This window comes from Opisthocomus hoazin, chromosome 11, assembly GCF_030867145.1.
Source record: "Opisthocomus hoazin isolate bOpiHoa1 chromosome 11, bOpiHoa1.hap1, whole genome shotgun sequence".
Taxonomy (NCBI): Eukaryota; Metazoa; Chordata; class Aves; order Opisthocomiformes; family Opisthocomidae; genus Opisthocomus; species Opisthocomus hoazin.
Window position 1 is genome coordinate 267,201 of NC_134424.1, and position 26,496 is coordinate 293,696.

General features: G+C 40.1%; 1 long non-coding RNA gene across 1 annotated transcript in view; it reads left to right on the top strand.

The window, feature by feature from the left end:
- The window catches only part of LOC142362753 (uncharacterized), a 61,830-nt gene that overhangs the window by 20,351 nt on the left and 14,983 nt on the right, over window positions 1-26,496 (top strand). The window contains exon 2 of the long non-coding RNA XR_012765265.1: window positions 6,514-6,572. This is a non-coding gene — a long non-coding RNA (uncharacterized LOC142362753). The remainder of the gene's footprint in view (window positions 1-6,513; window positions 6,573-26,496) is intronic.

Here is a 26,496-nt window from a genome sequence, read left to right on the forward strand (position 1 = left end):
GACAGAGATTCTGCTCTGTCAGCCAGGATCATCAGTGCATCTCAGCAACAAATTCTTTTTCTTCATAGGAGTACTGAGATCAGTGCTTCACCAGCATGTAGCAGTCTGAGCTCTGGAACAGAAATACTTTAGTCTAACTTTTTTTTTTTCAATCATCTAATTTAAAGTACCAGGGTGAAACTACATTAGATCAGATTTAGCTAATGATCCTTTCTGTTCCTCTGAATGTAGGAACCACCCAGCAATGAACATCGATGTTCTAAGGCTGCAATGCAGTTTTCATAATAAGTGCACTTAGAAACAGAAATATTACAAAGAGAGTACTGAAATGAGTACAAAGAGTGTCTTAGGCCTGCATGCCTGGCTACAGCAGCAACATGATTTAGAACAGAATCATTAAGGTTGGAAAAGACCTCTAAGATCATAAAGTCCAACCGTCAACCCAACACCACCATGCCTGCTAAACCACGTCCTCAAGTGCCAGATCTACACATTTTTGAACACTTCCAGGGATGGTGACTCCACCACTTCCCTGGGCAGCCTGTTCCAATGGTTGACTGCTCTTTCAGTAAAGAAATTTTTCCTAATATCCAATCTAAACCTCCATTGATGCAACTTGAGGCCAGTTCAGATTCACAAATGAGAAACAGAAGAAAGAACTTCCAAGGAAGTTGTGGGTTTGGTTGTTTTTTTTTTGTCTGGGCAGACTTATGGACCTCTGGCACCAGGTCAGAACAGGAGCAGTAGTTCCAAATTGGCTTCTAGACGTTGTGGATGAGTTCCTGATTACTGGTACAGGTGTTCTACACAGCATAAAAATGCATGCAAATCCCTCATAGCAGTAGGTATGGGCTAGGAATTCCCTTTCTCTTAGGAATACACTCTATGCAAGAATGAGTAAGAGTACAATCGATTGCTAGGTCAGAAGTCCTACACTGTTTCCTACACTGTTCAGAGATTCCTTTCCCCTAGGAGACAACTCGAAGGGAAGGCTTTTGAGTGTTTTGGATCCAAAAGTCAGGCTCAGTAGAATTCTACAGGGTAAAATTTGGCTTGTATTCTCATTCATTTTATAATCATAATTTCATAAAAGAAGTTCCCTTCTCTGTTCACAGACACTGAATGTCAAAAATTATTCAGGGAAGCACATGAAGAGAGGTCCGCCTGTTTTCATTCTCATTAAAATCTGCTGCTTGACACCTTTGGGCTGAGGACTCCCTTTAGAGAATAGGGATGAAGTCCTGTTACAACTAGATCCCCATGCAAAGCTTCTCAGTAAGTCCAAAATTATATCCACAGAGCAATGGTCAGGACTTCCATCCAAGCATCTGGCTCTTTGCTGAGACTTATTTATGTCTTATTTTGGGCTGGTTTAGTAGAGCTTTAATTCTTTGTTTAAAGGAAGAAAGTTAAATTTAAGCACCTCAAAGGGTCTTTTGTTTTATGAGCAATGTGCTTTTCCTGTTTCACAGCTGGAAAACTGTCTCTTTTTAATATGCTATCTTTCTTTTTAGAATTATCTTTTTCTTTTTTCAGCCACATATTTCTGTTCATTTTCCTCACAGGTGATTTTTCTGTTTAAAAGATTTCTGGAGCTTTATTTTGTAAGCGTTAATGTCCTTTCTTCCCACTCACTGCACAATTACTCATGACACTGTGAGCTGAATTCATGTGTAGGAGAGAGAGTTTCTTTTCTCAAACTCCAGAGCCATCTTCCAAGCTGTACTTTTCTGGCCGTCACAAACCCACTGACACCCTGGACTTGCCCAGAGCTTGTGTCAGCACAGGGTTTGGCCCCCAATATACCTGTATGTATGTGGTTGGTTCTAGAATTGCACAGATGCCCAGCTGTCACATTTCACACCTAAATACAGCATTTCAGCACCACTGTGATCCTCAACCCCTTCGTCCAACCACTGCCTTTTATCACAGGTGCTTCAAGTCCCTTGAGCTTCTTTACCAACTCTGTTGATGAAGTTCCTTATTTTTCTTTTAAACTTTCTCAAGGGCACACCAGCATCTGAAAGGGCTTCTAAATGGAGAAACTGAGAGACAGACAACTCCTTCAAACCCAGAGTCAGACACTTACGTGTGAGCTCTGAGGAATGATGTTTGCATTCCTCCTCTCTTCAGCCTGCTTGTTGCCTGGATTGCTGGCTCAGCTTGCACACCACGTGTGTGCAGGAGCTTGGGTCCTCTAATTGTGCAGAGTACTTGCCCAGCTCAATGTCCATGTTTGTGACAGTTGGGCCTTAGCTTTAGGTCTGTCACTGGGCACATAATTCTTGATCCCTAAAAAGATCTTGAAGGTGAATAATGAGAAAATCTGCTGCTAACCCAAGTCTGATCTCTTTTTTAAAGATTATAAACACTCATGTTTTGTGCAATCAGTCAACTGTGACAGCCTAGTGTTAGGCAGAAAGGTCTCCTTGGAAGATTTTTGCATTTTTGTATCTTCACTGGGACACCTTGCTCTGGTCACTGTCAGAGATGGGTAACTGAAGTACATTGGTCTTCTTTAGTATAGTCATCCCTCTAAGAATCCTGAAATGTAGAAGTTGTTATGGAAACTGCTCTTGTTTTCTTGAACTATAAGATAAAAAAAAATTCTTGTGTGAAATTAATGTGCCGCCTGCCACTGCACTTGTTACCAGTTTCACTGAGAGGTGCTGAATGTTTAAGTGGTTGTCCCTAACTCACAAAGCAGTAGTGGCAGAGTCCGGAAGTGAGACCAGAATCCATTCATTTGTTCCATTCACTTAGCATTCCTTTATTAAAACAGCTTGGCTTTTTGGTAGTACATTACAAGACACATCCTTCTCATTTAAAAGGTTGCCTACATGACATTACTTCTGTGTGCAAGGCTGAGAGCAGTATCTCCACTGGCTACTTAAAGTATCCCATTAATATTATTAAGTGTACACTGTCACTAGGACTCCAGTTTGTAGCCTCTCATCTCTTTAAACAATTTTATCCTCTTTGTTACTTACTGAATTGTGTTTCTTGCAGTGACTGCAAATCTAAGTTGTTCTATCTGAACCTCTTTTGGTTAACAGTGTTGTAAATTAGGAATGTTTACTCACAGACATGAAAGGCAAATCAGCTCTTTTGTTTTCTCTGGAAAATCTAAAAGCACAGCTTATTTATATCACTCCTTTGTTTGTTCCTTGAATTGAACTAATCATGGAGAAAATGACAGTGTGATTTTGTGATTCTGTGACAGAGATGGGTATCAGTAATAGGTGGACAACTCTCTCTTCTTGTGTGATCCTTCCTAAAATGCAGCTTCTCATGCATCAGAGTATGTAAATAGTTTGCCCTGCAGGAGGACATACTGTATTTTTGTGAGAGGTATAATTCCTGCTTGTCTTCATCTTGATTTTAGTAACATCAGAATGCCAGAGTGGGTACAACCACGACGATCTTTATATGGTCCGTATTGTTAGATGAATAGTATAGTTTTACAAGGCAAGCAAGCTTTTAGGGATACAGACCTTTCTTAGAGCTGAGGAAAGGCATTTGTGTCTGAAAGTTTGTCTTTCTTCTTAGGACTAAAAAGGACTTATAATCCCCCCAAATTGTCAGCTTTTCTCAGCGATAGAAGTCACTACAATAAAAGGTATTACAACTAACCTACAAATCTTGTATTAAATATTAATAATTACTGGAGGCAGGGTTCCAAACAAGTTGTATCCACCTAGTCCTCAAAATTCGTTTGCTAAGTAAATGGGCTTAGATAGTATTCAGTGGATTTAATGACGTGAACTAAGTTGCAGAAATGCAGCCCACTGTAGTCATAGCCAGCATTAGTGTAAGTGAGCCCCTTTGTGGCAGACATACCCAACTAGAGGAGCTTCACAATAGTCAGCAGCACAGCATGTCACAGCCCAGTTGGCTTTGTTGTGATTCATCAAAAAACAAAAACATTGAGGAATAATAACATTTTTTCCATTCATTTTCAGTAGTTGGCAATATAAAATCTAGGTAGGAAATTAAGGCAACTCCTCTACCATGTTCTCTGTTTGTTACAGCACTGAGCCCCAGCTGTGGTGCTTCTGCTGTTGCTTAGTGCAGTCACCTGTGGTGGGAAATACTTGTTTCTGATAGGAGCTCCGAGGCCTTTGGGGGGTTGCTGCTAGTCAAAGCCAGGTGAATGAATGTGGCTAGAGAATCTGGTGAAACCATTAGAAGCTCTGCTGGTTAGTGCTGAAGGTTACTTGAAGTGTGACCTAAAAATGGTGAGGAACAAAAGTAATATGCCTCTTTTGAAGGCTCTGTAACTTTCACTTGATGCACTCCTTCTCAGAAATTCCAGAAATGGCAAACCAAACCTGCTCTAACTGTAAGCCCCAGACTTTTATATAAGTTTTGCAAACATAGACGTGTTAATGTTTTGAATTCCTTGAAACTAATAGAAAATCCTTTGAGGAACCTTAATATAGGGAGACATCAGGTTGTCTGTTTTAAATAATGAATAGGATGAGTACTGAATGAGATGAGAAAATTACTTTCCATGCAGGGAAGCTCTTAATAGAGTTACTGAGTAAATTCCACACAGAACACACACAGCTTCCCTCACCAGTTTAAATCCATAAAGGCCAGGAAAGGCTATTACATTAGAGGGAAGGGGGAATATCCCACATAGCATTAAAACTGTTGCCAAAAGGAGTATAAATAACATGTTGCTTGTATCAGCTAAATTGTTTTATATTTTCATGAGGAAGCAAAACCAAAGCATTATGACATTAATCCCACATATTGGTTTACTGACAGACTTTTCAATATTAAATAGTGTATTATGGAGTCAGAACTTGACAGGCTTAATTGTATACTTAAGAGTCAGTCTAACTCACAGTTTGTTCCTTCTGGGATAGTGGCAGTTTGGAATTAAAGATCTCAATGATTCACTGTAGTGTTTCTTTTTTTTGTAATTAACTCTGCAGTGTTTATGCAGGTCATTTCTATAGTTTTCTAGTCAAGAGAACCTGTGATTTGGGAAGAAAGCGGCCATTTTCATAAAGAGTTTCACTGTGCCCTGTTGCTTGTTTTAGGCACAGTCCAGGATGTTTCAAACAAATAATGTCACTTAATGAAACAAACAAGACCCTGTGCCTCCAGGCACCAAAAAACCCCCAGCTGCCCAGCCTGTTGTTTTTTCACAGCTGCTGATGACAGCACTCAAGAGATTCTTGTTCATTTCCAACAGGGAATTAGTCACTGGACAAAGCAAAGTTACAGCTCAATATACCTTGCCAAAATACTGCTTTTAAGCTGGGGCGAGTTTCATGATGTAGCAAGAAGAGATTCAGGGAAATTTGCTTTGGTATGATAGAAATGGTGGACATCCAGCTTCCTTTTAAGAAGTAAGTCTGTTTCACACTGTAAAGTAACTTGCAAAGTTAGTTGGAGCTTTGTAAATAGGAGGTCACTAGTTCCCATAGCAATTAAAGGAGTAACATGCTAATTTGTTTCCTCTGTGCTGTTCCTTTACACTTCCTGCTAACACATCCTAATTATGATAGAGAAGGCATAACTGGATATGAAAGGGAGCAAATTTGTGAGCGAGAGAAGAGTTGATAAGAGATTTAGTGTTTGGTGCAAATTGTTTGAAAATGCTAGTTTGGATTTTAAAGTCACCAGTCCTCAGCTTGCAGCTAGTTCTCCTGTCAAGTTCACTGGGAGCAATCAGCATAAAGTGTATTTGAAAATACCACCTGCCAGTCCCTGCTTGTTCGGATGTCAAAGATACAAGGCTCAGAGGCTCCTGAAGGCTTGATATACAAAATGCATGCCCAAAGGTTAGAGATCAGAGACCACAGTGGGAGCACAAGTAAGAAGGAGTAAAAGCAGAATGAAAATTTCCAGAACTAGCCCTTGTGGCTGACTGTAGAACACCTTCCTCTTGAAATTCAGACATTTCTATAGCAGCTTTTAAAATGAAAGAATTTTATTTCTTATTGTTGCTTTCAGTTGCTGTAAAAACCACTGTTCACTTGTATAAATTATTTAGCAAAGTGACCTCAAGCCTCGCATTAAGGATGCAGTGCAAATGTGATTTGCCTTCAAGTTGTCTGTGTTGGCCTGATAAGAAAGGGAAATGGGGCCAGTGGCAGGACCACATCAGCAAGGCAGCTGCATTGGTGTGTACCTATACACAACACCCAAGAGCAGCTATTCTTAATGGAGGTCCAACCTGGAATCAGATGTAGAGAGGAATTTTGGACAGGGACCTAGTGTTGCTAACAAAGGTAATTTCAGGTACCAGTCATATCAGCTGATCAGTTTAAAGAGGTAACAGTTAGTTCAAGTATTGCTCCCTTCCCCTCTGTCTGTGAGTATGCATATGCATCATGTGTGTATATTTTACTAATGAACTGTTCTTGACTTTTTTTCTAGTGGCATTATTGTTCTTAGTAGTTCCTAAGTTATTTGATCAGCTCATTTTTTGGGGGCTTAAATTTGCTCACCATGTGTTATTCTTCCTGCAGTAAGATTAGTCATTTTATCTTTTAGGCTACTGGTTTTTAAGAGTCCTGTAGCACAGCAACAGTGAAGATCAGAATGCTGTTATGGTAAGTACTATACAGAAGTAAAACTGAAACTGCCATTCCACTGTTAGAATGAAGTGTAGGTGTGTATACGTACACTTACATATGTACCTACATATGTTATATACATACACCTACATACTACAATACATATGTACATACACCTGTAGGTCTATGAGATGATTGAGCAAGTGAGAGGATGGAATAATCATGTCACTTGTGTTGGGCATGAATATGATATTTTAAGAGTTTTGGTAGCTGTAGATCATCATCAAGCTAATCAGGACTAGGTTACAGTTGATTTGTAAGCTTTGCTGCAGTGTTTCGAAAGGACTTGGAAGGAAGAAGACAGTCATTGTATCCTGGCAAGGATTTCTCCCCCCTTGTAAGGACAGTCTTATAAGAAAGCTGGTCACTTGGCATTACCATTAGGATGAAGACAACTGGAGTTTTTGCTCTCCAGTTCTGACATGGACGATTTATAGGAAGGTCTTAGCAAATAGCAGTGACACAGTTTACAGTTTCTGGTACTGTCCATTAGTCCCACTGTGTCAGCAAAGGATGTGGCAAAGAGGATAGTTAGGGGCTTTTTATTTCTATCACTTGCACCCATCATTAATGGCACCAGTGAAACTGGAAGCTGTTACTTAAAATCCAAGCCTTCACTGTATCAGAGGTGTGGATTAGTGGCTAGAAATCAACTGGGTGAATGCTACAAGCTTGTACTTGGCTGACCACAGAAGCCGCTAGACATCTAATAGAGTGCTGAGATGTGCACATTGCATAGAGCACAATAGGTCAGCAAGTCCTTTCTTTGGAGGGTTGAGTGAATCACCTGGTTAATATGAGGGAGGTTCATAGACTACTCAGTTTAGAACTATTCCCCTGCCCATCATTCATAATCATTTAGGTGAAGCTTGATGCATGACAGAAAGACTTAGTGTTGTTCAAGTAAGATGATTTTCATATTATACTACTAGCTATATAATGACAAAGACCTTTATGTAATTTGCATCTTTATAACTTTCATAGTCATTGTAATAACAATAAACTTCCCCACTGGTGCTTAATGGGTTTGTTTACAAGCGAACATCATGAAGTGAGAATCAGTGGGTATTCAGCTGCCATTTGGGGGCAGATTATAATTAAAGCTGTTCTATAGGCCAGATATTGGACGTCATGCTTTATGGGACAATAAAGGCACGTACATGACTGGTGAGCTATATGCTGAGACCAGGAGTAGTGTTGGCTTTTAGAAGTGGCTTCTGTGATACTATTGTGGCTTCCTCTTCACATCTTCCCAGCTGGCACACTCTGTGCATCCCAAAGGGAAGCTCAGTGAATGAACATGTAGCACTGGAGTAGAAGTTCAGTGAGTCATTTGATACCTGCTTCTGCTCAGAAGACTGTGAGGCATCAAGTCTGTATGTTTCTCAACTCTTCTGTCACTCCCTTCGCTGTGGGCCTTTTCCTCTGAACCTGAATATGAAGATACATTTAAAAGCAGTTAGAGAATGGTTTGCAGATGCACACTGGAATAGCTGGTGTATTTTCATAAGCACGAAGCTGGGAGGCCACATGGTCATTTGGTTAGAATGGAGTCTGGGAATTGGGACAGCTGTATTCTGTTTCTGTCTCTCCCGTTGAATTGCTCTGTGATTCTTAGTGGTGCTTTAACGCAGAAATCCAACTGTAGTTAAAATCAGAGTTAGACTTTTCATAGATGGTAACTGAAATTAAGTAGACCCTATTCCCTGTCCACAAAGAAGTGATAGTGATACAATACAGTGACTTTTGATGCTTGTGACGGGCTTTGAAAGTCTCAGATGATGACAAAAGACATCAAAAGCATTGGTAATAGTTGGGGGTTTTTTTTAGGAAGCAAGTAGAATTCACCAAGCCCAGTGGGCCTGGTGTGCAAATGGTAAATAGAAAAATTGTGTCTGATTGTACTCCAGTGAAGCTTTGGTGTGACTGTTTGTGATATCAACACTTTTCTTGGCCATAACATATATATATAACATCCTGTTAAATGAGCAATTTCACAGGATTCTTTTTACAAACCACTGATGACTTTAATAAACAGTTTTCTCCTCCAGATTTCTTTCTTTCTTTGTCTATAGCTGCTATAAGATTTCAGATGTTCTACATTGGCACCTAAATGGTATGACAGAATTCTAGAATACACTCCTGGAATGGCTGGTGATGGTCTTCATATCCTTGACTGTAGAGATTGCTGTAATGCATCAGTGATTTTCAACTTGTGGTATGAAACAATGCAGGGTGTGGAATGACTTCAAAGGGATGAATAAAAGGCTATTAATAAAAGCAATCCTTTTGTTAAATTTGCTCTGTGATGATCTGCAGGTCACCTAGAAAATGCTTATAGGTTTAGTAACTATAAAAAAACCAATTAAGAAAAGTAGAAAAATACTCTTAGAGGTCTGTTTTAGTCCTGCATTTCCAGGACTGATTCAGAGGCCATCATGGAAGATGCGGAGTTAAAACTTTCATAACATTACATTTTTGTAGCTATTATTCAAAACTGTGACCCAACATTTTGACGTTTGAAATAGCTCATCAAGAACAAGATGATAGACTGTTTTTAAAATACTTTCTGGAAGATCTCAGCAATAATCTGTGATTATTTCTGAGCCTCTGCTGCTCATGTTGAGTAAGCAAAGTTCAAGTCTTATTGCATGGAGAAATTATGGAAATGCCAAGGATTGCCTGATAAACAGGTAGTGCCATTGATCACTAACCATATATAAACATATAGTCATTTTGTCATTTGAGTAACAAATGATCTCTAAGCCGACACCAAAGTAAATCTTATTGACCTTTTACAACTGCTTGTGCTTTTATTGAAAAACAGTAACTCCATCTTCATTAGAATCACTGTATGGGGCCAGGTACTGAGCAAAGTAGTCGTATGAAAACATACTTGCATAAGAAGAAATAAGGCTTGTAGCAGTTTACTTGAAGGTGCATAGCATTGGTCAATACAGCCTGCAATGGGGAACTGAAAAACACTGCTGCATTGATCTAAGTTAATGATACCCACATCTGTGAGTGTGTTACATAGTTGAGCTGGAACTGGGTTATATTAAGTCTTTCACATCTCCAGCTGAAGTTTGTGTCTATCAGTAATGGTTCAGCTGCTCTTTAACACGGTGCTGTGAAAAGAATCTGGAGACTTCAACCCAGCACACTGCCCTGGCCTTAGTTATGTATGCCTTTGTCACCTCTCTGATGGATAGGAGTAACTCTGATCTAGCTAATCATGAGATGTTTAGAGAATTCTGCAGAATAAAGAGTTCTGTACATCCCTCACATCACCCCAGGTTCAGGGTCTATCAGGTTTTTCAACAGAGAAAAAATTGTCTAAGGCTCCTGGGTAAAGACCTCCTGTAGATTTAAGAACAGAGATTATCTTGTAGAGAGCTGCTTAAAGGCATTTACATTTTGCGTTTCTGCCTCCTGTCTGTAGCGTGAGATGGGTGCCTAACTTAGAAAAAAAAATGCATGCCGGAGTCCCAAGAAAAAGTTAAATTCTCCACTTGAACTGCTAGACCCCCAGTGTTGATGACAGACAATGTGTATTATGCCTTCCAAAAGCAAAACTTAACATCCATGTTATTGGAGGCTAGAACTTGTCAACTGCTGTTACCCCGGAGAGTGGACTTTAGCTTGGTCTTACATAGGGAGTTTGATACAGCATATATGTAAAATGACATCAAATCGAGAGAGGAGAGTCTTGCAGTTCGCACTTTCTGAGCACTTGGGCGTGGCAGACTGACTCCCGACAGACTCAGTACACCAGCAGGTACAGAGAAGCTCTGAACCATTGGTAAAGCTAGCTCTGAATTAGCAAGTCCTTTTCCTGGCTTATATAAAGAAGTGGCTAGTCAAGCCAGGTGCAATGTGATTGTTCTATAGCAGACTTAAATTGCAAGGTTATTAAGTCCTTTTACTTTCTGTTAGCTGCAGACCACTTAATTACAAGGTCAGTGATGTAAAGTAGTAGAGAGTTTGGGGACCTTATGAGGTAAAATAGTGTCTGATTACACAATAAATCATGGCTTATTTGGACTTCAGAATCCTGATTACATGGTGTTATTGTTTGGACCTTCCTAGAATAACAATTTATCAGTCTGCAGGACTACAATGGTTTTGTTACCACGAAATTCTGGTGTTCGGAGTTCTCAACTGCCTGGTAAATTGACAACATAAAACACATTAATGACCATGAATTGACAGTTATGTGATTAAATTTTCAAAGGTTTGTCTTTCCCATTTAGACACAAGTGAAGTAGCCAGGTTTGCTGAAGTAGTTGTAGTCCTGGGCACATTTGTCTTTTGAAGGTCTGACAATGTATGTAACAATGGCAGCCTCTAGATGCCAGGTATGTCTGACAACTGTCCCCGCTTTCTGGGTGTGAGAGTGGAAGCAGAGCCCTACTATAGCATGTGAATCAACTTCAGCCCTTGAAGCTGTACAAATCTAGAAGTCGTCTGTGATTTTAGCAGAATTCAGGTGCTATCTCATGGAAAGCCAAGTGAAAAAAATCAGGTTAAATGAGCAATATTGTATCATCTTACTTGATAGCGCTAGACGTTGCTAAAGGTCTTTGGTTATTTAATGTTTTTCTGCGTCAGAAAACATGTTAATGTCCTTGATCACATCCGTGCTTCAAAAGCACCAAGATAAACAAATAACTCATGAAGTGACTGCCTATTATTTTTGCTGCAATATGCAGGGGGAAAAAATCAAATGAAGTTGATCTCTGTTCTCAAAAGAAAGTTTCTTTATAGTGATGCTAAAAAAATAACAGTTTTGTGAATCTTAGAAGACTCTGGAATAAGTTTCCTCACCAAGAAATCTCATTTAAGCATGTTCAGTGGATGCTACAGCAGTTGGTAAATCCTTTATTTTAAATTGGCACCAGCAACGTTTGATAGCCCAGCAGAACCAAATTTCTCCCTGAAAAATCTCTCTTGATTTCAGGTTCAAGACTGAATCAGGGTTGGGGTTGAAGCAGTAATTTCAATGGAGTTATATCAGGGATGAATTAACTTAGTTTTTTAAAAAATTAAGATAAAGGTTCAATAGCATGAGGCTAGAAGTCTAGGGTTTTCTTTTGGTTTTGCTTATGAATAGGGAATAGTCTATTAATTGTTTCTGGTCCAGTCTGGAGTAAATTTCCTAACTGGCAGACAACAGCAACTCCTCTGTTCAGTGGCATTTCTTTCCAGGATTTGATCCGTAGCAGCTGTGGCAGGCTGACAGAACTAACGAGGTACTTTTCAGAGGATTGTGCTTGGCAGTGCTGCTATGCTGTTCAGAGCCCAATGAAGCAAATGGGAGCTATATCCGTTATATCATCTTTAGCTGGTATAAATTAATATTGTCCTTGTATTATTAAATTTTCAGCATCCAGATGATGCTGAAAATTTTCCATCCAGATGTGCTGTTCATTCTTGAGCAGCTGTTCTGTTTTGTGTTTTTTTTAAGCTCCTCTAAGCAAGACAAGCCATAGGTTGTAACAGCTGAGTTAGTATTGACTGAATATTTCAGCTGCTTCTGTGGGTCTGGTATCAGTCAATATCAGAAAGAGCAGTAAAATAATGTGAGATTGTGAGAACTGCAATAAAAGAGAAGTTGAGTAATTACCTTTGGGGTTGTATTAGAAATGAAACACATGATCCCAGATTGAACATAGCAAGATACAGCTGTGCTCTTTCAAGTGCTATCGAAGCTCCTCCCAGCTGTGACTCCCTCCTTTCCCTGCCTTTCTCTGTATACCTCCTTCTGCTTCCCTTTTGCCTCATCTCTCCTTGCATTCCATCTCTGAAGTCAAACTCTGGCTGCAAAAGACAAAAGACACTACTAGTCAGCCACGTGGCAATAAGCTACCTAAATGATCACAGTACTCAGATTCCAATTTCGATTTTCTGTTAGAGCTCTAGAAGCATTTCTTTGTTCAGGGAAAGATGAACATAGCAAGAAATGTTTTGCTTTGAAGAATCAGATTAAATAAAACTAAACTTTTGATTGAAGTTTCAGGAAAACTGAAATCTAGATTCATAAAATTTTTCAGTGATGAAAGAACAGCTCAGAAAACCCCATGGAATCCCTCAGTGTCAGCTGGCTGTACTGGCATTGCAGGGTCATTGCCAGCTTCTGGTTCATATCTGCACTTCTGAGACTTCAGTCACTCAAGACACTCCTTTGGGTGTCTCAGAAGTGTCCAAATGAGGACAAAAAGTGCAAGAAAAGCTTGAAAATGCAGAAACACAAAGGGTCTTTCTTTGACACAGAGTTGCTGGCAGAAGCTGCATAGCATGTATACAAAGTTAGTTGCATTTTTCTCCTTTAGCAGTAAATACTGGGAATAACCGGTGTTAGAAGTTAGGTTTTGAATATCTTTTAGCAGTGTTTCCTGGGCCGATTCCTCTCCTTGTCACCCTCACCCTAGAGCATCAGAAGAGACCCTGGTGCCACACTGATGTAAAATAGTGCAACGGACAAATCAGACCCTCTTTGGAGACACACAGAGCCTCATTTAGGAGTCCTTCATGAGGACTTATGCAGGAAGTGCTGGTTCTGCCCAGTCTAAGGTCAGGATCAGACCCAAAAGTTAGTTGAAATAATTATACCTAGTAACAATGCTGCTATTTGTCCAGCATCATCCAGCAAAGTCCCTTTGCCTGTACTACTCTATTGAAGCAAAATAGGAATAACATCTTTTATTCAAGTATATAGTTTACTTTCAACTCAAGCTTGAGGGTTTATTTCCTGCCCGTAGAATACAGCGGTTGCTTGTCTGAAATCTGAACTACAAAATACTCATTTCTAATATCCTATGAGCATTTGTATGAAGTAATTGCTACAAGTCATTAATCAGCCCGAAAAGGATCTTTGTGCTAGCTGTTTTTACTTTGCCCATTGCCATAACCAGTTTCCTCCTGATTGCCTGATAATTTGGGTTCTCTGGAGTTTCAGCACCAACAATCTCAGATGGACTTACATAGAAAAACTTAGATGTTGCAAAGCAAATGACTAAACTAAAAGAGTGTAAATTTAGATGTAAGAAAGAAATTCTTCAGTATGAGGGTGGTGAGGCCCTGGCACAGGTTGTGCAGAGAAGTAGCCCACTCCCTGGCAGTGTTCAAGGCCAGGTTGGATGGGGCTTTGAGTAACCTGGTCTAGTGGAAGGTGTCCCTGCCCATGGCAAGGGGGTTAGAACTGGATGAGCTATAAGGCCCCTTCCAACCCAAACCATTCTGTGATTTTATGATTCTTTGGAAACAGTACCTGGCAGGATTTACTGCTTTTACAAATAATGACTCAACAGCCTAGCCTCCAGTCTGGTCAGAGTGCTGTAAACAGATACCTGACATTTCCCTGTGTGCTGCTTCCACCAGATGAGAGTATTTCTCTACCTTTCCAGCTGCTCTGATCATTGCAGGCAGTGACTGGTCTGTCTGTACTCCAACAAGCTGAAAAGGACTACATGGAGTGTGATTTTACTCCCTGAGGACCTGCTTTTATCAACCTTCTCTTGAACTGTGAAAGAGAATCCCGAGACAGATCAGCCTTGATATTCATTTCAGTGGGCATCACAGTAATTCCTCAGTGAACGAGAAAACTAAGGCAAACAGGCAGTACAAGCATCAAAAGGGTGACCATACTTTCAGCTTGAATAGCTTCCTGGCTGTAAAAACTTAATAACTGACTATGCTGATGAGGGAACACACAGATCTGCAATGTGAAGACAAAGCCATGCAAAGGTTATCCTCACAAATTATGCACTTGGTTCTAATTTACTCAAAACAGGAGCATTCAGAATGGCCAACAGGTCACAGTCATCAGGCAAAACCATTAAGCAGGCATTAAAAACTCATTATTAGGTTCATCCAAATAGTAATAATTAAATTTGAATCAATCTGTGAGCAATTAATAAAATGCAAAATAATTAAAATAGCAGTTAAATGTGAATTTAACCACACCTTACCATTTAAAACGTGTTTCTCAGATTACTGTTAAATGAACATTCAGGCATGCTACATTCTTAATGAGTATGTGCAACGTTACATGGTTCTTGTTACCAAGCAAAGGGATTTAGCGATCCTGGGTGTTAAGCTGTAATGCAGCTCCTGTCTGGCAGAAGAGAGTTGAATTTCACCTCCATTCACACAGGCTCAACCTGAGCCTTGTGAATGTGTATTTAATATTTAATCATTGAGCACTTAGCACAACATACCACTTAAAAAGTACTACAAAAATAAATATATTTAGCATAGTTTTGGGAATACTAAGACCAAGATAGAATAATAGACACTGTTTTGTTTTTCGCAGCAAATTATTACTTTTTCCTGCTTTTGTATTTCCAAAATCTCAGCAGAGTTCACAAGGATGACTGAATTGGTTCTTTCAGATTGGTATATGTAAAAAAGGTTCTTTAACAGTCCACCATGACTTTAGAGATTAAACCAGCAGTTCAGTAATATTCTTACCTTCCTGAGAACACTGGCTTACAGTTTTTTGTTAAGTACATTGATTGGTGTTCTGAATGGGATTGGATTTTTTAATCTTTTTTTTTAATCACAGGTTGTTTTCAGATTAGATTCAAGCATCAAATATTCCTTTATGTGCAGTCTAATGGGAAAAAAAACAAACCAACAAACAGCAATGGAGCAATGTTCAAAAATTTCTAAATTAGATTTGAAAAAAACAAGTCAGGAACCAGAGCAGAATAGTTAGATTTGCACACTGTACCCAGGCTGGATAGCCCTGCTGATCTACTTCCAAAGCAAGTATTTTTGTGCCCTATGAACGTATAAAAGCACATAAACATATAGAGCCTACTGAACACACAATTTAATATGTCTGAGAATGTTATCAATTTTCATGAGATGAGCAATGAGCCAACATAGGTTCATTTGCCGGTGACCTTGCCAATTGCTAATGGCTCACTCAGGCTGATTAAAGCGTTGCGATGTCAGATCTAAGGTACTTCCTCAAGCATGAAGATCTGATTCAATTCTTATCTGGAGACACCTGGGATTCATAAGGTAGATCCTTCATGGACAACATTGGTAGACCTGAACTGAGAACTTGATATGATCACTTCACATGGTAGGAAGTCTGCTGAGGCCCTTTTCTCCCAAACTGTGCAAGTTTGCCTTGCTTTCAGGATATTCTCTTAGTGTGGGTCTGCATTTGCACAGAAACCCTTACAAGAGCAGCCTCAACATCACCACTTAAGGGGAACAGGCAGGCTGGCTGACAGAGATGGAATTTACCTTCCCATGCTGCTGTGTTGTGGCCTCTTTGTGGTCTGATCTTTTTAAGGGCAGGTGACGCCATGGCTTTGTGAGGATGCAGACTATGGTTGGAAGCAAATATCAGGTTCCTTTTTAGCTTTTTATTCCAGTTTCATGTTTGGCCAAATGCATGGAGATTTCTGCCTTGTTTCTAATCATCAGCTTGTGTGCTTTACTTGACAGATTTTATTTATTTATTTAATTCTCTGTACCATGCTCTACATGTGATATTAAAATGTCAGGCAACAAATTAAATCAATGCGTCCACAGAATTTCTAGAGCTGCTCTGGTTATTGAGAAGGAAGAAGGCAGCTTGCAAACTGATAACAAATGAAAATGAGAAGGAACATAGCAATAAATTCACAGCGAAGTTAGGCTCCTTTGCTAAAAGCAAAGGTTTAACCTCCCTAAAAATGAAGTTTACATGCTAAGGGAGTATATCCATGTCCCGTGGAAAGAATCCCATTACTTTCATTCATTCACACCCATGGAAAACTCATGCATTCCACAGCAGGGACCCATTCACACCCATGCATTCCACAGCAAGGATGAAAGGGGTCGGTTTGCCAGTAAAGTTAGTTTTGCCAGATATTATTTTCAATATAGTTCCAGATTACCTGGAAGTTTGGCATATATTGCTAAGGGAACCTGGCTGCATGTTTCTTGGTTGTAACACTAATGCCTTTGTATTAGATGTGGTCCGGAACTAAAAGTCCTCGTTTAAACCTTCTGAATTCAGAAGCGTTCAGAGTTCATCTCCAGATGTTAGGCTTGCATTCATACTGGGTCTGTGCTTTTTATAGGCTGTTTCTGATCAGTTATTCATTAGCGAAAATGCAGGAATCCAGTCTTACCTGAGCTGACCTGAAAACACCTATAACACAGAAGAGCTCCGGTAATGACAGACTTATAGCCTCTTGTATTCTGAGCATACCCCCGCTTGTCACAGTTGAAGGCCGTGTGCTGTTTTCTTCTTTCATTTGATTATCAGTAGTTTTGCCAATTGCAAATGTGTAGTTTTGCTACAGTGGGATGTTACAGCTGTCAGCCAAAGCAAGTATGAATTAGAAATTCTACTCGTGGTTTGTTTGGCTACTTTTACATCTGTCAGCGTGACTGCTTTAAGGCAATAGTGGTAGTAATGTGCTTGCTTCACCCGTGTGGCTTGCTTTCTTTAAAGAAGCATCTCATTGCTTCAAGGAGCTGTGTTTGCTGTTTATTAAAAGTATTAATGAGATAATCTAGCTCTGTTCGTGGGCGAAATAGTTGCACCAGGCTTCTGAGAGAACATGTATCGCTTAATATTTTACTTTAGTTACTGTTTTTGTCATGGAAGGGGTTAAAATGCAAAAAAGCTGACTGTAAAATTCAGAAGCAAACATCAATTCCTCCAATATGAGTATCGATCCTCACCTCTGAATGGGATTTCTGCTGTTTAATTGGTGTAAAGCTTCTGGGGGCAAAAAGCTGTCATTTATTTGTGAGTCTCAGAAATCTACAGTATAATGAAAGGCACTGTAAAAGGGCAGTAAGAGGAAAAGACCTCCACAAAAAGAGATCAGAAAAGTTTCTGATTAGAAGTCAATGAGAGAATAACTGTAATCCAATTAACTGTACACAAGAAGTACGTTATACTAGCCTGTATCTGAGCTGTGTGAACATAGTTGGCTCATGTGTAATGCCATGCAGATATACCCAGGATGCTTTGAAGTTTTATTTCAGTTCACTGTTTCAAGTTTTTTAACCTGATCACCATATCTTCAAGTTTTCTGTATCTTGGCAAAACATGATGTGATATAGAATGTTTTGTGTTGGAGGGGGCCTTTAAAGATCATCTAGTCCAATGCCCTGCCATGGGCAGGGGTGATCTTTCACTCGATCGGGTTGCTCAAGGCCCCATTCAGCCTGACCTTGGACACCTCCAATGATGGGGCATGCACAGCTTCTCTGGGAAACCTGTTCCAGTGTCTCACCACTCTCATTGTAAAAAAATTCATCCTTATGTCCAATCTAAATCTACCACTGCCCCTTATTCTGTCACTAGGTGCCTAGGTAAAAAGTAAAAAGTGTCTCTCCATCTTTCTGACAAGCCCCCTTTAAATACTGAAAAGCTGCTCTAAGGTCTCCCCAGAGCCTTCTCTTCTCCAGGCTGAACAGCCCCAGCTCTCCCAGCCTTCCTCCCAGCAGAGGGGTTCCAGCCCTCAGATCATTGCTGTGGCCTTGACAGGCATTGACTGTAAGTCTTTGGATGTGGCCATCCAGCCAATTCTTCATCTACCTAACAGTCCATCCATCAAACCCATATCTCTCCAATTTAACAGCAAGAATGTTGTCAGGGACCATATCAAAGGCCTTACAGAACTCCTCAGTTCAAGATGAGGAACTACTGGAGAGAGTCTGGAGGAGGGCTACAAAGATGATGAGGGGACTGGAGCATCTCTCCTACAAGGAAAGGCTTGAAGGAGCTGGGCTTGTTTAGCCTGAAGAAGAGAAGGCTGAGAGGTGATCTCATAAATGCTTGTAAATATCTTAAGGGTGGGTGTCAAGAGGATGGGGCCAAACTCTTTTCAGTGGTGCCCAGCGACAGGACAAGGGGCAACGGGCACAGACTGAAGCATAGGAAGTTCCATCTGAACATGAGGAAGAACTTCTTTACTTTGAGGGTGACAGAGCACCGGAACAGGCTGCCCAGAGGGGCTGTGGAGTCTCCTTCTCTGGAGATACTGAAACCCCACCTAGACGCGGTCCTGTGCAGCGTGCTCTAGGTGAACCTGCTTTGGCAGGCAAGTTGGACTAGATGACCCACAGAGGTCCCTGCCAACCCCTACCATTCTGTGATTCTGTGTGATTCTGTGACATCCATAGCTCTTCTTCTTGAGGTAGTGGAGGCCCCATCCCTGGAAACATTCAAGACCAAGTTGGACAGGGCTTTGAGCAACCTGATCTAGTTAGTGGTGTCCCTGCTCGCTGCGGGGGGGTTGGACTAGATGACCTCTAGGGGTCCCTTCCAACCCAAAACTTTCTATGATTCTATGATTCTATGATTCCCTTGTTCACTGATGCAGTCACTCCCTTGTAGAAGGCCACTAGGTTAGTCAGGCATCATTTGCCCTTGGTGAAGCCATGTTGGCTGTCTCTAATCGATACATATATATCCCCCATTTTTTACTTAAGGAGTAACAGGGCTCCTTTATGGGGAGAAAACACAAAGGGAGAAGATGCGCTGTAATAATGAGCCCTTTCTTTCTCTAGAAGGAGAGTGTAAAGAAACTGTGGCATTATTCTGTCTGAAGAGCTTTTTCTCACCACTTCAGCCTCTAGTAGAGACTGTCGCATTCTTTATTAATAAAATCCATTATCAGCATGATTTCTCAGGCTCACAGGCAAAGTTAAAAACAATGAAAATTTCATCTAAACCTGATTGAGAGTAGTAGATTATTGAACTGCCTCTGATTTTAATGAGCATTTACATCTCTGGTGTAACACTGTTGGCAACTTCAACGATCAATTCCCCAGCTGTATAAGAAAGCCTCTGCCAGTCAGATAAATGAAGAGCTTCATAAACTCCTGCAGTTCAACATCAGATGTCATTAAGTTGACTAGAGTCACACATCTGAGACTGCTGTACCTTCAGGCTATTCATTTAAATCCATTTAGTTTATTTTCTCTGTGAAAATCTTTACATGTAAGCTGCAAGTCCAGCCTGAACCAGATCAAGTAAGGATACAAAGTGCTTTTATTACTGGTCAGCATAAAGTTTAGAATATTTTATTCCTTCTTCACCACACTGGAAATCATTTATTACTGGAGGAGATCACAGGCGCTCTGGAATGAAATACACTGAGGATGCAATGTAGACATGCTTCTGCAGACTTCATTGATGATGTGCACTTAAACTCTAAACCAACATTTCCATGGTTCTCCATAGTCACAGGCTGACCAACGTTAAGGAAGACAGGATCAGCTTCTAAGTCTATTCACAGCCAGATAATCCTTTTGGTGCAGTTTTGGACTTGACTGTGAATGGCAGCAAATCCCGTGAGGGTAGGGGAAATACAGAATGGAGCTTAGAAAAGAGTTCAGGAGCCATTAATGCCTATTGGTTCACTCTGGGCCCAGACAACTGAGGAACAGTTGTAAATCCTACTCTAAGCTATCTATCTGTAGACAGTTTAGGATTGCTTCCTTACAAGACTCATTGCTTTGTATGTGTATATCAAAGTTGTAAGATACACTCCAAGCAAGGCTTTGAGCCACTTGTTGAAGAAGTAATTCTAACTGCAAACTGACCTAAATGTGACGCTTTCCACATAGCAAAGAGTAGTGGCACAATTCAGATAAATCTGGAGCCATTTCGCCATTCTACATAGCCTAGCACTCCAGTTTTAACACTAGTGTGAAAAGCATGGCCTATCTGATGCTAGAACAGAGCACTTTTGCACTGTCACCTTTATAATTCCATTAAAAGTTATTTGAATGAGCCACATTCTGTCATCTTATCTTGTTTGAAAGCACAGTCCTGTTATCAAAGGAAGAATCTGTCAGAAACATTGTGATCTCCTTGAACTTGCAACTATATGCTAGTATGTAGAGCCTACAATTTTCTTCAAATTTATAATGCACTTAATCTTTCCTTAGAACTAGTGGAAGTGTGAGTTGCAGAATGAGAATTCCAGGAATAAAACACTTCTGTTTTCTCACAACTTTTAATGTTTAATTGTCCCTGGCTTCAGCCTATTTGGAAGACCCATTTATGGATAAGGTCTGCAGGGAGTAGAAATATGAGCTGTGAATTGTTTTCTGCAGCTGAGACAGAAGTTAGCTGTACGTGCTCCAACTTGGACTACCCTACCCTCCTTTCTCCAACCTGCCTTATTTGCCTCCAGCATCTGGTGCACATCATTGTCATTAACTAGGACCAAGGAGACCTTGATTTCAATATGTGTCTGAACAGTGACTAGCACAACTGAACCTGGTTATGGCCATTAAGCTCTGCTGCAGTTATAATTAATGTGATGAAAGAGTTAAACTTAAGTTAGTGGTGAAATGAATCCCAAAACACAGAACTATTAGCCAAGGGCTGATGGACAGCTCATTTGTAAGAATGGCCACAAAGCCTCTGGTGCTGCAACATCGAGGCAACTTGACAAGGCTGGTTTCTGACTTTGCTTTGTGTGTTAAAATAATATCCAAATCCAGTGTTTCCTAAGGGTAATTGCCTTTAGTTTTAAGTGAAGATTTGCTATAGATTAAAAATCCAGTTAAATAACACTTTTTATGAGATAAAGATCTGAGGACAAATAAAGTTGTATTTATACTTACTGCTATTTAATATAGACCTACACTGTGGGGTTCTTTTCTGATCCCTTTGCTCTAATGAGGTGAGCTATTCCCAAAATAACATACTCCTCAATATGAACAAAAATGGCATAATTTCCCATAGGTGCTTGGTGCTAAAATCCCAGCACTGGGACTACAAGCTGTATTTAGACCACATGCTTTGTTGTCTGAATTCAGGAAAGTAATAGGTAATTCAGACCATCATATATTTAGTGCTGCTAGGACACTGAACCCTTTAAAGTCAATGGAAAAAAATAAGTAGGCACTCAGACTCATATTTTGGATTCTTAGCTGAGATTTCATAGTTCTTCCCTCTTCACTGGAGGTGCAGGACCTCAGGGTCTGACAGACTAAGGTGGTCTGAATGACTTACACACTGTCTCCTGAAATCAGTAATATTTTTTTCCTTAATAACTTGAGCTAGTAATGTATGGGAAGGAAATGGCTTTTACAGTGTCACTTACTGCTAAATGAGCGAGTGACATTTTACCCACTGCTAAGATACAGCCTCTGGGAAAGCAAAAGCTGTACTTTATGATACCTTTAAATATCTGTTTTTCCTCCAAGACACTTTGGCAGTAGCTCACAGCAACAAATTCAGCTGGAGTGTAGTGAACAGGTTACCCATCCGAAGTCTCACAAGCAAGCAACTTCTTTGGAAGCATAGATGGGAACTAAAAAACATGTGCTCTGTTTGGCCTGTAAAACAGACCAGGAAAGATATTTAGCCTGTTGACTTGGGATTCAGGGTGTCTTTTGTGGAAGCAGAAAAATGACAAGAAGATATGGCATGTGGATGATCAACATAAATCAGAAAAACATGCTCATTTCTACCCCAGGAACACAGAGGAATGAGAATGGTTCAAAACACATTAGCCAGGGTCTTGGGCATGATTTACATGCACAATCTGAGCAAACGTCCTACTCCTTATAGGGCATTTAAGCTTATAGCAGCTTCGGTTCTGATGGCAGACTGTTCATAGAATTACAGTTAATGTGAATTCTCCTGGCTCACAAATATGCCATGAAAGCAAAGCTTTTGAAATGCATAAGGTTTAAGTAAGAATGAAAACGTGTACTGGGAGCAATATTTGTTACCATCACTCTCTTTTTCTGTACTTATTCTCACCAAATTTTCTCCACGTTGAATGCTATTCATGCTGTAACCCCAGCTGCCAAATGTCCTTGTGTACTGCACGAGGTAGTTGGTGGCCATGGAAGCAGCTATACAAATGATGTAGGCACAGTCCTCTCCTAGCTCTGAAGAGGGAATACATTTCAGTGTTGGCTAGTACAGACTCAAAGAGGACTTGGATGGAGAGCAAAGGAATATGTCCAGACAGACAATCAGCTATTGCTCTGGGCTGCATCTATCAGGAGCCATGAGAATGAAATACAGGACCCCTGGGGTTATAAGCACCGTAGGACAGCTTTTGTGAATGGGGCATCAGTGCTGTTACTATTTGTGAGTCCAAATATGACTTCAACTTTACCCAGAAAGGATTTACATTCCTCTATTCTAATGCTGGGTTTTATAAGGCGGCTGCTTAAGTGTACAAGTGCAAATATTCATGCTTAGCTTGTCCTGCTGTAAATCTCAGATTTCCCCAGGAAACTGGTTTCAGTGCACCTCTATTTAATATGTGTAGATTGGTTAACTGCGTGTAAGTGACATCATGTGCGAACATTACCTGTGCAAGCAATAGAGACAATCATGAAAGGTGTTTCTTACTGTAACTCTAGGCTACATCTCATTTTAGTATAATTAGAATATATTTCCAATAGCATGTATGATTGCTGGAGGATCTGGCTGATTGGAGTTTCCCATATTTATGACAGAAGTGTGTTTCTTCTCACTTTTATAGTTTTAAACTATACTGCTTTATTCATAATTTCATTCAGAACTACCTCTTTAATTTCATTTAACTTAAAGCACAAGCTGTTGAGAAAAAAACATTTTTTCATTGTAACACAGGGCATCTTCATTTGCGTCCTGACCCTTTCTGCATGTTCTTCTTTGAAGAATCTTGATTCATGTAAAAGATGAAAGCAAAAATCAGAAGAAAGCTGCTTTCACGTTGTTTCACACATAGACTGATTTCCAGGCAGTCATTCTCAGATGCATAATGATTGTTCCATCAGCACACTGTGAGAATCAGAATCATTTATTTGGAGAAGGAGAGCACATAGCCCAAGTTCAAGAAGTGCTATATAAAGCCAAATTTTATTATGTTTTATAAACACTCCTGAATATGCATGACTTTTTTAAAATGGAAAAATAAAACCTGAGGGCATAAAATTTGAGCTGAAGCTAATGAATAAATCAAATTGTAGAAGTCCCTCTACTGCAGTGGACTAAACTGGACTGAAATTGATTTGATTACTCTGAGAACAACAAATCATCACAGCATAGTGATGCTATTGCTTTCATAATACTAGAGATGAACGCAACCCATGGCTTTGAGCATATACTTGAGATTGAAGGTATTAAAACCCCTTATCTGATATGTCCTTAAAAATGTATAGAGGATATGTTTCCTCAAAATCAGTCATTATCACCAGAAGCTGCAGAACAATTTTTTGTTTTGAAAAAAACCAAAAGAATTTCAAGGTACAGCAAACACTCCTGGCAACAGCTGGGACCTGTTGATGGCAACAGTGCTTGGTTGTGAAAAGATCTTGCACTGTAATTCTGTCTTTGCCTTTTTTTCCAACTGAATAATATTAGTAGCAGTTGCTTCAGAGATGTTCTGGAAAGTTTAGGGTAAGTGGCCACTACAAACTATTTGTGTTCTTTATAGTGAAGACAGAATAAATAGGATTTTAACTTAGCAGCTCAAGTTCATGTTCACAGATAAGACTGCAGTTCTATGACCTACTCAAAATGTCTGTACACTAGTTAGTGTGGGTGAATCCCAATGAAGAGACTGGCTGATTTTCAAGTATAAGCATGCATCTCTTGATGTTTAACACAGCTGAAATGGTATGTCCTGGAGCACTGGACAAAATGACATAGTTAAGCATCACTGAGTGGAGCTAAGCTATGGGGGTGGGCAGGTGACGTAGGATATCTCTACTCTAGCACTTTAGTTCAGGTCAGAAGTGCACTTTTGAAGCAAATTCCCAGTCATCTCCACTTACAGCACTTGGATCACATTGTAAAGCATCAGGACACAAAACAAAAGCTTTCTTTTCTTGCCTCCTCATAACTTCAGGTTCTAAAAACTGTATTATCTACAAACTGAGTGCTCTTAAGGGAGTCTTGCGTTCCTCTAGAACTGCCTTGGTATTTGCAGCAGAGTACTGTTTTGCCCTTCAAGAACTTGAGAACATTTGGTGAGAAAGTTAAACACACCTCAGCATCTCTTGCTGCATTAGCTGTGAGCTGCTGGTACTGTTCAGTATCATGTACTGTTTTGCTGCTGAAACCAAGGTGCTCAATAGAAGGCACTGATTTCTGAGTTAATGAAGTGTGTAAATATGAGTAGAATTAACATTTGCTCACAACCCAGCAAACAGCAAAGATTGCACAAGGCAGTACTTGAAGTGAAAGGAAGAACTATCTCCCAGCTCAGCAGGAGCTAGGCTGCTGTCAGGCTCAGGAGACAGGACCAAAGCAGGGCTTGCTGGATCAGTGGGCTGTGGGAGCTGGGACCAGCTGCCTCTCACAGAAGTGAAATCTTGCTTCTGGCTTCTTCTGAGTTCTTGCTTCGGGGCTCAGGTTTGTATCTTTAGAATTGTATGGCTGAAATAACAAGTAATAACAATCATCCAGGAATGCTAGGGAACGCATACGTGGTAAAGAGATTGGTTCAGTTGTGGACATCTGTGAGTTATAGCTGGCAATACTGTATTTAGATAGGGTCATCTTGAAATGTACTCACAAAAGCTTTGCATTGGGAAGAAAACAAGGGAACTGTGAACTGAAGAAATGCATCACTCTGGGAGAAAGAGGGCCTTGAAGTAATGCAGATGTAGGTAGCTGACACTGGAATGGTCATCTGTTCTATAAGGGATGTTGAAGGAAAAGGGGCCTAGGAAAGTCCCTAGTGCCGGATGCATATTCATTTGTGTGACTCAAGGGTAAATGTCCCTTTTACCTATGTTGCTGTAGACCAGCCTCGTAGTTTCTGATCTGCAGTGGTATTTAGAAGAATAACCAGGAGCAGGAGTCTGTGTGGACACCTTGTCTATATGCCTTACACCAACCTTCAGTCAGGGTGAATCAGCATAGCTATGAAAGCATTAACCTTACTCCTGTGCTTACTGTCTCAAGGAATAGGGAACATGAGCAGCATAAGAAGTGTGTTTATGCAAATACTTGTTATGAATGGAAAACAACTCTTAACACTTCTGTCCTGTTCTAATGGATAGCACGCTATGACTATCTTAATGTTCTCTCCTTCGAGGACCTAATTATTTGTGTATAACATATTCATTTGAGGACTTAATTTGCTTTTAGATTCTGGTGATAGGAGCAACATTTCTGAAGTCACCTTCAAGAGAGACTTAGGTTTCAACCTTGCCAAGATGTTGGCATAATTATGTTTTTCTGCCCATAAAAATTGAAGGGGCTTTTACAGGTCTCTGCAGCTACTCTATGCAGCTATTGTGGAAAGTCCACACATGAGGACATTTTCTAGGGTAATTCTTTTCCAGGGTCCTTGCAGATGCTTCTATCAAAGCAAAGTCACTGGGCCCAGACTTCTTCATCTCAATTCAGTAGCAATCCTCCTAGTTCTCAGGAGTGTGAGAGCTCAGGCTTGACTTGTTCAAACTCTTTTTTTTTTATTCCAGTAATGTTGACACAAACCCTGTAACCTGTCTAGCAATAGGGACAGAGCACAAATAACAAACAGTTTCTGCTTTTTAAGAGACTCACACATCCAACTAAGGAAAAACAATCAATGACTATTTAGATGTTTCTGACTGAACAAGATGTCTTTAAATTAAGTCGTGCTACTTCTCGTATGAGACTTGAAAATGAGAACACTCTGACTTCCTAATTTAGCCCTAAACAGCAGAGAAAGAAGTTTTATTGGGTTGTTTGGCCAGGTGACAGGCCTTATGCTTTCAGCAGGGTTCTTGGTCAGGGAAGCATTTTCCCTTAGAGTATCTGACATAGTGAACAAACTACCTTTAGAGGAGCATAAGGACGGAGGAGAAAACTCAAGTACACAATTGGTGACCTTGTAATTAAGCAGCAATTAATAATTCTCCGATTATTATCTTGGTTTAAGGAGCTCATTGGTTTTGTGACTATTTGCTGGTGCAAAGG